This window comes from Megascapheus bottae, chromosome 3, assembly GCF_031878675.1.
Source record: "Megascapheus bottae isolate mThoBot1 chromosome 3, mThoBot2.hap1, whole genome shotgun sequence".
Classification (NCBI taxonomy): domain Eukaryota; kingdom Metazoa; phylum Chordata; class Mammalia; order Rodentia; family Geomyidae; genus Megascapheus; species Megascapheus bottae.
The window spans coordinates 76,240,726-76,253,397 of NC_143511.1; the positions used below are offsets into that span (position 1 = coordinate 76,240,726).

At 42.4% G+C, this 12,672-nt stretch overlaps 1 protein-coding gene across 8 annotated transcripts in view; it reads right to left on the bottom strand.

Moving 5' to 3' along the window:
* The window catches only part of Astn2 (astrotactin 2), an 854,736-nt gene that overhangs the window by 753,682 nt on the left and 88,382 nt on the right, over positions 1–12,672 (bottom strand). The gene's annotated exons all lie outside the window — the stretch shown is intronic.

Below are 12,672 nucleotides of genomic sequence, written 5' to 3' on the forward strand. Positions count from 1 at the left end.
AGTTGGGTACTCTGATGTCTTTCCCAATCCAGGGAAGAGCAGGCTTCAGACTCAAGTTCCAAGTAGGATTTCGACATCAGATGGCTAAAATAGTTTGCTTTCATTGTACTTACTTTCATATTAACGCCAGTGTTTCCATTTACTCTAATGACATTAAAGTTGCCACATATGTGAGTATGTGTGCAATTTTAGGAATTATCCAAAGCCAAAAATACAAAAGAAGAGACTAAAGATATGACCAAAATGATGTTGATGACCTGACATGATCTGTAACTTATTGTTTCAGTCTTAGGTCATACCTCACCCTGGTCCAAGAACTCAAGGTCTGGGGCTCTGTCTCAGACCTGCCATTCACCCATGTTCAACTAGCTTAGAACAATCTTATTCCTCTCACTTCAGCCTTTGTCTTCCTACCTTTAATATGAAGGGATTAGAAATCCAAGGCTTTCGAGCTTTGGAAATGATTTTAATCTTGTAAAGATTTCAGTAAAATAAAATTAAAAAAAAAGAACTGTGGAAAATGCAGCAAGGCCATGTGGCTGGCTCAGCTTATTTCCATGATGTCTTACTCTCAGATGGAAGTTTACAAACTACAGAGACTTGTCAGCTCCCAGACATTAATTAACAAGATTTCCTGTATGTGTCTTCCCGTCTAACTGACTAACTCATAACAAGGCAATAAGGCCAGAATTAAAGAATCCATGTGTAGAAGCACCATTCATTATCAGCACACACCATGTTCACACCCAACAATAGATGTCAATTATAGTCTCTTTCCCCACTCAGTGTCTTGTGTGCAGTGTTGTGATGGCATAAGTCCTTGGAAGGACACATGAGTGTGAGAGCCTCAGCGAAGTGGTGCTCTGGGCTCAGGCTCTGATTTGGCTCTTCTGTTTGGCTTTTCTCCTATTGACTTAGATCTAGATCTAAAGCAGCCTGAGAGTGAGAACAACCCAGGAGACAAGGAGGAATCAAACAAGGTTTTTCTTTCCTCTGGGAGGATTTAAGGTGGCCAGTGGGACCTTTGCGTAACTGGATGTACTATATTAGGGCATCATATATGCAGTCAGCCCCAGAAGTATGAACATGACCAAAACAGAGACAGCAGAAGAGGAAGGATCTTGTTGCCATTAGAAACAACCAAGGAAAGTTTTCTGTAGAGATGATGATATCCATCTTGGGGAATAGACAGGTGTTTGCCAGGTGGAAATGGGAAATTTTTGGAAGACTTAAGGCTGTACAAAATCACTGAATAAAACTAATTCATAAACCATAGCTACTTTCCTCTTTGCACTTAGTGAAAACCACCAAACATCTCCAAATCAGGAGTCTTCAGTACTGTTCAGACCTGAGAGATGTTAGGACCCTTAAGGAAGACTTATAGTTCACTTCCTGTGAACAATGGTTTATAACACAGTCATGGATGGACATGAAAGTGCTGGCTCCACTGTCTTCAGGCAACTGGTAAAATGGTAAAGAAAGCAGATCCTGAAAAATAAAAAAAAAATCCCTCTCTTTCTTTAGCCTTGTATATTTCCTCAGAGTCAATTTGACCTTTTGTGTTTGGATGCATAGGTCTTTGCATGCCCAGATTTCCTTCCTGCCTGCCTCTTCTGTAAAGTTCCTCTCCTCTCAGAAGCAAAACAAAAGCACTGAAAAAACATATCACTTTCCTAAGTAACAGGCTTTTAACAGATTTCTAATGCACCGCTAGACGACTCCTTAAGGCATGAATCCCCGAGGACACCTCCCTGAAAAGGATGGAGACAGCTGTGGTTACTGGGGCTTTGGATTCTATGGCTGCCATAAAATACTTCTAACAACACATCTGTCTCCCCCATAGATAGACACACCGAGTCAGCTACCCACCTCCACCATGAAAATGTAAGAGAAGTGATAGGATGAGACACTTAGTTTGCTCTGAACAAACGGAAGGACCGGGGTCTACCTGAACATTGAAGATTCAGTTCCTAGAGCAGCTGCCAGTACCCAAACATGAAGTGGCACTTGCACCCAACCAAATCTCAGTCCAGATCTATTTTTTGCCAGGATCTAAACACTGTTTTAGATCCCTCAATTTACCTTATCTGAGTCAAAGATCTGTAGTCTGGGGTTGTCCTCTACTGCTTGAGGTTTCTATAATGTGCCTTCCCTCCCCACTCAGATCTCAGCAAAGTTGGGTTATATAGTAAACAAGATCTTCAAAGTGTGAGGAACATTCTAATATATCTTGGTATTTTCAGCCCATGTCCCTTGCATTCGGGACTTCTAGCTGTACGTGGTCCAGGGGTCTTCAAATGTTGTAGGAACTTGAAAAACATACACAAGCCCATTTTTGTGCTTTTCTTTATTTCGAAGGAAACATAGTAATGTTTAAGAAATCCTTATGTAATCCTCAGCAGTGGAACCAGGTGCCAATTTTCCAACTATGTTTAAGAGTAACAACCCTGAGACACAGTCTATGAACTTCACTGAGTTGTTAAAATGGTTAGGATTCACTGCTTGGTCTACTATGTCACTGTCAGCCCTGCTGATGCCAGCTTTGGGCTGCTGATGGGCAGGTTAAGAGAGCAGGTGGTCCCCGAGCCAGCCTGGACTATAATCTTCACATGACATGAGTTTGCATGAAGTCCCTAAGATTCAGCTGCCTCATCTATAAAATGGGAATCACAGGGCCGGATGTTTGGCCTAGTGGTAAGATGCTTGACTAGCATGTACCAAGACTCTGTCTCAATACCTAGAAAAAGCCAGAAGTGGTGCAGTGGCTCAAGTGGTAGAGTGCTAACTTGAGGAAAACCCAAGGGCAGTGCTCAGACCCCGAGTTCAAGTCCCAGGCCTGGTAAAAATATAAAAGGGAATAATAGCACCTTACTAAGGATGCTATCACATAGAACAGTTTTTCGGCAAACCTCATTTCCTTTCTTTTCCTTGAAACTGTTTGTACAGCTACTTTGTTTTCACACTGTGAAGAGAACTTTCCATCATATCAAGTTTCAGTTCCTGAAATTCAGGCCATCATGTATTTCAACTTTCAGACCCTGTCTCCTTGAATGCATCTTGATCTGGAAGTTGTCTTTTTTTTTTAAAAAAAAAATGTTAAGTGGAAGAACTCCTCAACAGGATAGGGGAAACAAAATCCAGTGTTATTTGGACATAGACAAATTTCAAAGAGGAAATGTTCAGACATGCAGCAGAAAGAGGCTGCCGGTGGTAGGGCAGATGGTACCAAGAAATGACATCCTTTCACGTCTCTTTATGAAAGCTGGTAACACTGAGATACCAAATCCAGAGCTTCCCATGTATCATTCCTATGCCCTCTGGTGTCCTACTGGGTCCACTGTGGCTTGTGGCAGAAGTGGACAGTACTGCCAAGCTCAGGTGATACCTATCCTCAAGAAGATACAGATATCAAGAATGGAGAGAAGAAGGGTAGCCAGATGTATCCTAATGCTCAATGGACCTATGTGAAAACAGAATTCAGTGAATTAAGGGAATGAGTATAGGGTCAAGAGAGATAAGGAAGAATGATAGGCGGGCATGATGAATTCACCAAGATAAAATGAACTGATCAAGATGCATTGTGCGCACAAACTGACATGTTGAATTGATACTCCTTTGCACAACTACTTAGGGGTACTTTTTTGGATTGGTAGTGGGGCTTGAACTCTGGGCCTGGGCACTGTCCCTGAGCTCTTCAGCTCAAAGCTAGTGTTCTACCACTTGATCCACAGCACTACTTCCTGTTTTCAGGCAGTTAACTGGAGATAAGAGTATCCTGGACTTTGGCGCACAGGCTGGCTTTTGAACCTCAATCCTCAGATCTCAGACTCTTGAGTAGCCACCAGTACTCAGGTAAGGGTGTTTTTGTTTTTTTTTTTAAGAAAATAAAATGATTTAAAAAAATGATTTGGTCTTGGGAGCCAGCCAAACTCCATGCCATTCGCTAATTGGTGTTCCTCTGGAAACGGTTCATATTCTCTTTGCCTAAGCTGATGCATCTGTGAAATGGTAATACTAACAATACCTTTACTACTGGGTATTGTGAAGATTAGATATGTTATTATATGCAAAGCTCTTGCAACAGCCAGGAAGAGAAATTACTATTCTATAAATGTTAGCAATTGTCATTATTATTGTGCATTTGAATCCAACGTGACTACAGCAATCTTATAGTTTTGAGTTTTTCTAAACTCTCCCAGGAACAAAGCTTTAGACTCTTACTTCCTGGATGGAGAAGAATGACACCTGTGAGGGTCACTACATGCTGAAAAGTCTCTAATGCAAGGAAAGCCAAGAATCCAATGTCAAGGCTAATGTAGTAAGATTGTACACTTTGGGGAATGAAACTGTCTCTCTTCTCTTTGCCCCTTATGGGTCTCTCACAGTCAGGGTTCAGGTACAAATGAGTTAAAAAGGCCACCAAAATTAATGTTGGAGAGGTGGTGGGATAAACGCATCCAGTGTCCTCAATCTATAATAGAATACTGAAACCTCCCCTGCCCAAATAAGTGCCCAGGCTGAATGACAGCAGAATCCCTCTATCTAAGCCATAGGCTGAGGCTCTAACCACATGATACTGTCTCTGGGCCTTTGCAGGCTCAGGGATTTAGAGTTCTGAGACTTCATTGTTACAAAGCACTTGGCAAAGGGAACCCTCCAGAAGAACTAAATCAGTTGCTACCTTGGCTATTCCTCTAAGCAAAAGAAGGGGGACCGGGAGCTTGAGAAGTACTATAGGAGGAAAATTAAGGCACGTTTCAGAAAATTACTTCTTCTAAAGACTCTTGAGGGGGAAAAAAAACTCCTTCCTCTTCCATTTGCTTCCAGAGAACCATTTATTCTAATAAGATCGAAGTAATCATTAAGGATTATGCTCTTCTCTGGATGAGCGTCATATTAACTAGGCAGTGAGGTCTCATAATGAGAGACTGTATGCAGGACTGGAGTTACACCTTCCCTGTATCAGAGTAAATCAATGAGTTTTTAATCTATATTTCAGCTTACCTCTGTCTCTCAGCAGCACAGCCTGGCATTTAACACAGTTGAAAAGTAGTAACAAAGCGACGAGGTGACTGTAATATAATTTTCTCAGAGAGGTGATGTTGCTCTTCTATATAATGGGAATACTGATTTCAGTCAATTTTAAGAATTTTATCAAAAGGAAATGAGCCAATTTACACATTAGGAAACTGAAGCCAAGAGATTTGAACACACAGACAGTAAGGTCAAAGACTCACAAGACAGTGGGAAACACAGGTTGTCTAATTCCTGCTTGATGATTTTTGTACCTTACCATGGATTCCATATACTATTTGAAATGAAACACTAAAATTTGTTTTCAAGCCCAGGCCTGTGGCTCAAACCTGTAATGATAGCTACTCAGGAAGCTGAGAGATCTGAGGACTGTGGTTCGAAGCCAGCCCAGTCAGAAAAGTCCATGAAACTCTTATCTCCAATTAACCACCAAGAAAACAGGAAGAGGCACTGTTAGTAGAGTGCTAGCCTTGAGTGGAAAAGCTCAGTGACAGTGTCCTAGCCTTGAGTTCAAGCTCCACAATTGACAAAAACAAAACAAAACAAAACAAAAACCGGTGTCAAGTAGTTCATTTAAAATGATAAAATTTCTGGTCCTCTTGCTTCAGGCACAAAACAAGCAAAGTAATTTACCTTCCAGCATAGCTGAAAGCCAACTCTAGCCACCAAGTGCATCTACTTTATTAGAATTAAAGAGATACACTGGCCTGAAAGAACATGAAGGGTTATTGAGGAGACTGAAGTTTAACAGCAGAAAAGGCCACTGGGCTTGTTTTCAAAATACAAATCCCAAGGGCCCAATTGATAAGGCTCCAACAGAAATCTGGCCAGAGTCCAGCCATCTGCATTTTAATCGGTTTCACCTGAGGGCAACTTGAAGCAATACTAATATTGGAACATCATCACACATAACTCTCTTGAATGACTCTCAGAAGGAAAATGAAAAGACTTTACCCTCTTCCATCCAGGATTTTAGTTCCTTCCTAGAATCAGAGTAAGGTAAGGATTACTATAGTCCTCTCAGTCAATGAGGAAAGGAAGTTAAATAATCACAAGGCCAACCAGCTAAGAAATGGTAGCTCTTCCTTCCTAACATTCATGTTTATGTTGATTTCATCACGTTTCTCAGCCTCTTGTCAAGGGACTCTAGGAGACTTCCAAAGATGGAAGGCTCTGGATGGTTTTTCAGTTATGCTAGTTGACCCTCTCTCAGCTCTCACAGCGTTCCTTACCCATATTCCCCAACCTAAGCTCCCATAACTGCTACCCAAATTAATCATGCTGCCTCGTCTCTCACAAGAGCTCCATTTCACCTCAGTTTTTGCATTCCTGCCTGAGACTCGAGGTGTCAGAGGAAGGAAGCAATGACATTAAAACATGAAGACTGTAGAGAGAACCTGACTTGATGGGCTGCCTGTGGCTCATTCCAGATGCAGAGAAAGTGCACATATCCTCCACCATTCCGTAAAGCAAAGACACACCCTGCTGCCTCTATCTGTGGAACTTGGCACCCTCAATATTACTGCAGATTCTGTAGCTTCTGACTGGCATCACCACTCTGGGTCTCAGTTTTTTTATCTGTGAAAAAGGGATGATAACAACTAAACCTCTAAGTCAAATACTTTGAACAGCATCTGGCAAATAGTGGGTGGTCTGCATATATGTTGGGACTGAAAAAAGAATCAATAGAAATCATGCAAAAATGTATTCAGTAGCACAAAGAAATCAATGTAGTCAACTCGGGAGCAGATTGCAAAATATTTTTTGATACTAAAGAAAAAACAAAAGACTACTTGGCTACAGGGATTAGTTTCAGATTGCAGATGTCTCCCTAACCTTCCTAGCCTTTGAAGCCAACCCAATTCCAGAGTTTCACAGAAATCCAATCAAAGCTCTGTGTGTCCAACTCCAGTGCCTCCCACTGAACAACTGGGCTCTCTGGTGACTCCTCCAGAACTAATAGACACACAACTGCTGGTGAACAGCTCAGAGGGACAAAATCAAGTCAGAGATCGAATCTCATTTATTGTCCTCAATCTGGAATTCCAAGAAAGCAGTGATTAGCCCTGTGATGATGCAATATAGAAGAAAGGAGTCAGGAGAACTTATGACTTGCCTTAAACCAAGGAAGTAACTGCTACTGCCAGAGTTCTGATGTTCTAAAATAGTGTTCTAACATTACAACTCTGACTATTGTGAGCAGGATGGTTCTGTGTCATGGGAGCTAATGCAGGGTAGGATGTGGGACTGCCTTCCTGATCTCTACCGGATTGTTGCACTTAGCAAAGCCCAACCAAAAATGATCCTCTATTTTGAAGGGAAGAAAAGTCCCCTAGAGGGGCAAAATCTTCTCCTACTGGGAACTGCTATTCTAGAGTAGAAATTTACAGAAATTGCTAAGCCTCTGTATCACACAGCTCATTTCCAGATTCTAGTGTAAACCACAGTACCAATCTTCCATACTCCTGTCTACACATTCCTGAGTCTGGAATCTTCTCCTGCGTTGTGCCACCTCACCACCAGCAGCAAGCATATTGTATGTCTCTGAGGTCACTTCCTCTACAAAGTCTTTCAGGTAATCCTAAACCAGATTTGTAGAGAGATCAAACACTCTATTATCAAGCTGTCAACCTGTGGCTATCCCTAATGTCTACACTGAGTTTTGCACTCTAGGAGGGGAGCATCTCTGGTTTATTCATGTGAGGGTCCCTAGTATTCAACCTCTTACATGAGCATATAATTTTTAAAAATGATAGACACAATATTAACCCTTACTGACCACCTACTACATAAGTCTGAGCTATGTGCATCCTGTATGTGCATCTCAGCACATACTCACATTAATGCTGCATGCATTACACTGGCTATTACCAATCCAGGCTTTGAGAGAATACCTGGCAGCCAGACAACAGAAATAACTCCTCCTCAGGCATCCAACAGCACACATGCCTGGATAGAAGTCTATGTGATTCCCATTCTGCCTCTCTGACCGGTGCCTTCTCGTTTTCTCACTCGAATGGCAATCTGTCTTGCTTGCTGTAGTAGTTGACTGCAGAAATCCCCTGCCTACAGTCCTTAGAGCCTGAAGTATATTCGTTACCTCCTCCTCTTCAGAATTCAGGACCCTGTTCACTCTGGACAGTAAACAAGTCCTGTTAATGTGTGCAAGTCGTGTTAATGTGTGTGCCCCCGGATTCCCAGCAGACACAAGTGGGGTTCTGGCCAAGTAGAGATTCAGGACAGTGGAAAGCCTGTCCCTACAACAGAGTGGGCCAAATCAGAGCATGGTGGGCATCTTCTACTGTCTCTCTTGTCTCTAGTGGCATTATTACGTTCCTCTAGTCTACCAAGTAATGGGGCCCTTAGGGGGCTTAAATAAGAACAATGATTTTTTTCCCTCCTATTCTCCCAGAGTTAAGTCCAGAATTTAATAAAGGTAAATATATATATATATATATATACATAGTATTCCAATTTCTCTTCTCTGCAGATCTTTCCCTTTTCTTAATTTAGCTTTAGAAATGATGTTAGAGGGACAGTTTGGGGGCTAAAGTGTAACTTTTCCCACAATGGGCCTTTGAAGAGATAGATTTCTATCTACACACCCCTCCACACACCTCTGCCTTTTAAAGAATAATTTGTCAAACACAGAAAGCTGCCTCCAACTGATTTTAGACATTGTCTGTCTGCCCCACCTCTGAATTTCTGAAACTCCATTCTTCTTTGTTTGTTTGTTTGCTTGTTTTGCCAGTCCTGAGGCTTGAACTCAGGGCCTGAGCACTGTTCTTGGGCTTTCTCAAGGCTAGCACTCTACCACCGGAGCCACAGCACCACTCTGGCTCTCTCCTATGCATGTGGAATCGAATTCAAGCCTTTGTGCATGATAGGCATTCACTGGACCACTAGGCCAAACTCCCAGCCCCTCCATTCTTTTTATTTATTTATTTATTTATTTTTGTGTGTGAGTCATGGGGCTTGAGCTTGGCCTAGGCGTTGTCCCTGAGGTCTTCATCTCAAAGCTACCACCCTAACCCTGGGCCTGGGCATTGTCCTGGAGCTCTTCACCTCAAGGTTACTGCCCTACCCTTGAGCCAAACCCCACTTTTCATTTTCTGGAGGTAAATTGGAGATAAGAGTCTCAGGTCTTTTTGTGCTGGGGCTGGCTTTGAACCTTGATCCTCGGGTCTCAGCCCCTTGAGTAGCTAGGATTACAGGTGTGAGCCACTGAACCTGGCTCCATTTTTCTTTTTAATGTTTATTTTATTGTAAAGGTGATGAACAGAGGGGTTACAGTTACATCAAGTTAGTGAGTACATTTCTTTTTGAACAGTATTATGCTCTCCCGTGTTTTTTCCTGCTTTCCTTCCCCCCGTGAAACTCCATTCTTAAATGCTAACTGGCATTCCAGTCAATCGATCAAGACCTTCTCTCTCATTCTTTCTCAACCACCACCACCACCATCATGAGATTCTACCTGATTTTATGCAGTGACTGGAATTGACCCCTTGGCTTTGGCCTTTTTCAGAGTCTCCTCAGGGAACCTAGATGGATGTTAGCTTCTGAAATATCCTATGACTCTGCCAACTGAAGGAACCCCTAACATCTCTGCTAAAAGGCTCCCCTCTAGCCTTAACTCTGCAGAATGTTATCCTGCTTCCCACTCTCATCTAGAATCAACAACAGTGAATCTATCCCCAGAGGCTGGAAGTTAAAGGGTGATTAAAAAAAGATGTAGTGATGCCCTAAAGAACTTTCAGTATGAGAACCCCCATGCTGCAGGGTGATTCTCTCCTTTAGTCTCTCTCTCTCTCTCTCTCTCTCTCTCTCTCTCTCTCTCTCTCTCTCTCTCTCTCTCTCTCTCTCTCTCTCTCTCCTTTAGTCTCTGTGTGTCTCTCTCTGTCTCTGTCTGTCTCTCTGTTTCTATCTCTGTCTCTGTCTCTCTTTCGGTCTGTCTCTCTTTCTCTCATACAAATTACTTCTCTCATAGACGCATGTTACAATATTCTGAATTGCTTTATTTGTTTTTTTCTTTATATTTTGGTAGTAACTACAAAGGGGTTTCAATTCGACAAGTCTCTTTATCAGCACATGCATCTTCATCAATCTATGTCTCCCTTCCTTTCATCATTCACCCCTACTTCTCCCCAACCCACCCAGCTCTTCAATGTTTCCAGTTACATTTTCACATACATACAATGACTATTATAACTGCACTCTCCTACCCTTTTTCTCTTCATTTGTCTACCCTTCTCCTCCTTGACCTCATCTTTCTGATACCTCAACTTCCAGCTTGTTGGTATTCATTTTGTTAAGACTGTAGGTTCGTTGTTTAAAAAAACTTCCACCATTAGATTTCTCCCCTAGATATATTGTATTTTAGTCAGATATGTGTGTGTGCATATGTTCACATGTGTATTTATGAGTTACAGCTAACTCCCAAGTCATTTTTGCTTTGCATTCCTGTGTGGATCAGGTAGGACACATCCACTTTATAGGTAGAAAAATAAAGACTCAGCTATAAAACTGACCTGAGTTTATATCTAAGTCAATTCAGTCATTCACCCCACAAATATTGGACTGAGAGGCTATCTCATACTCTAGCAATACACTCAGAAGACAGATGAGATCATGTGTCCCCACCCCCAAAGGAGATAGATACACCAATTGGCTCTTTTAGCACACAATACTAAGAAAAAAAAATGGTTATGCAGTAAGTGGAAGTGACTATGGGAACTATAGGAAGACAAACACCCCAGCTTGTCAGACAAGCTGAGAGGAAGGTAGAACTTTTGTGTTGAGACACAGGAAGAGTAGGGTTGTCCAGGGAAAACAAAAATAAATAGCAGTCTACCTATAAGAAGCCACTGGGAACACTCAGGAAACACTGATTCTTCTGCAAGTCACAGGTTCAGCATGGTAGGGTCACAGATCTGGGCAGTGGGGAGAAGGACAACCCATGGTGAATGATGGAACTGTCTCATGTCAGACCTTGTGTATCTAGTACTGAGGATTTGGCATGTCTCCTTACTGCCAAGGACAAGAATTAAAGTCAAGTAGGTCAGGAACAGCCAAAGTTTCTCAGCCAGTTCTCTTTGACCTCCAACAAGCAACAAGGGATTAAATAAAAATAAATAAGAGGCAGGATCTGAAGGCAGTTACAGCAGGAAGGGAGGAAGGCTTAAACGGGAGTAGTATTTATACTGGATGCCTCAAGCAAGGCATTCTGTTAAGAAAGATGGCTGGGACCCTGAGGAACAAGAGGCTAAGGATATTGGATGCTGGAGCACTGAGGAGAAGACAGGGGTACGATCCTGTTGGAACAGCTGGCTGGTAGTAGACTATGGAATCACGATGTAACTTATTTATGAATAAACTAGGCAGACAAGAGACGCCATCTGAAGTATAGTCTTTTGGCTCTGAGCCCTGAGGGAGAGGCCAATGACTGGCCAGACTCCTGCTTGTCCAGCACTGAGTCTGGCTTACTCCTTTCAAATGACACAAGATCATCACAACTGATCCCCATGGACACATCTGAACTAGAGAACAGGGGCTACTCGTTTACTCTCTGGACCTGCAACCAATTCAGACAGTGCTAAGCTCCTCTGTCTCCTGTGTTGCCATGACTCCTCCGAGTATCCTCTTCTCTGATGGCCAATAGGACTGATTATGCACCTGTCCTGAGTCTGAGCTGGGCAGACTCAGCTTGAATGTAAAACAAAAGAACTAAACACATGGGTCTGCCTACTCCTAGCCACGCCCCCCTCCACCACACTTCTGGATTCAGTCTCTGTTTCCCTCATCCCTTCCCATCAGACCCCTCAGGATGAAGAGTCACATCAATTTCTCTACTAATTACCTGCTGTGTGTTTGCTTGGAAACTGATAAGGAGGTAATTAGGATGGACATGCAGGAATTACAGAAGGAGAAAATGTTCCATTGTCAAGATAATGCCACTTCTACCTGCCCTCCTCTCCAACTAATGACTAGAACCAGATTCCAGGGTGGTTTAAAGATGAAGAACCGGGGAAAGAAGGGAGATGAATGTGTGTGTGTGTGTGTGTGTGTGTGTGTGTGTGTGTGTGTGTGTGTGTGTGTGTGTGTGTGTGTGTGTTTCTATCTATTTACAAACACTTCCCTTAAAAAAATCATCTAATTCAGGGACCTCAAACTCAAACCCAAAGCTTCCAGATTCCAGACAGGTTGCATAAATGAATGGAACAGAACTGATGAGAAAACAGCAGCCCTTGCCTGATGACAAATGACAACTGACATTCAGCTTTGGGGAAGTTGTGGTGTGAGTGGACCAGGATACCACATTCTTTTCAGAAAAGTCAGCACCCCTGAGGCTTATCAGCACATTGCTATGCAAGAAGGAAGCTCAGGTCTGGCAGTAATTTTTTTTTTTAAGAGAAGCTGGAAATACAGCTGTTGTGTGAAACTTCTTTTCTTATTTCCCCCCTGCATTTTGGCACCTATGTGCTTTAAAACAACAATATAAACAAAATGTTTTATGAGCCAAACAGAATGATATCTGAATGCCAGGCATGGCCCCTGGGCAATCAGTTTGAGATGTCTTCTATTGCTCTCTCTATAGAGGTAGAAACTCAATGAGCGGACAGGGGGAAAGAAGGACTTACT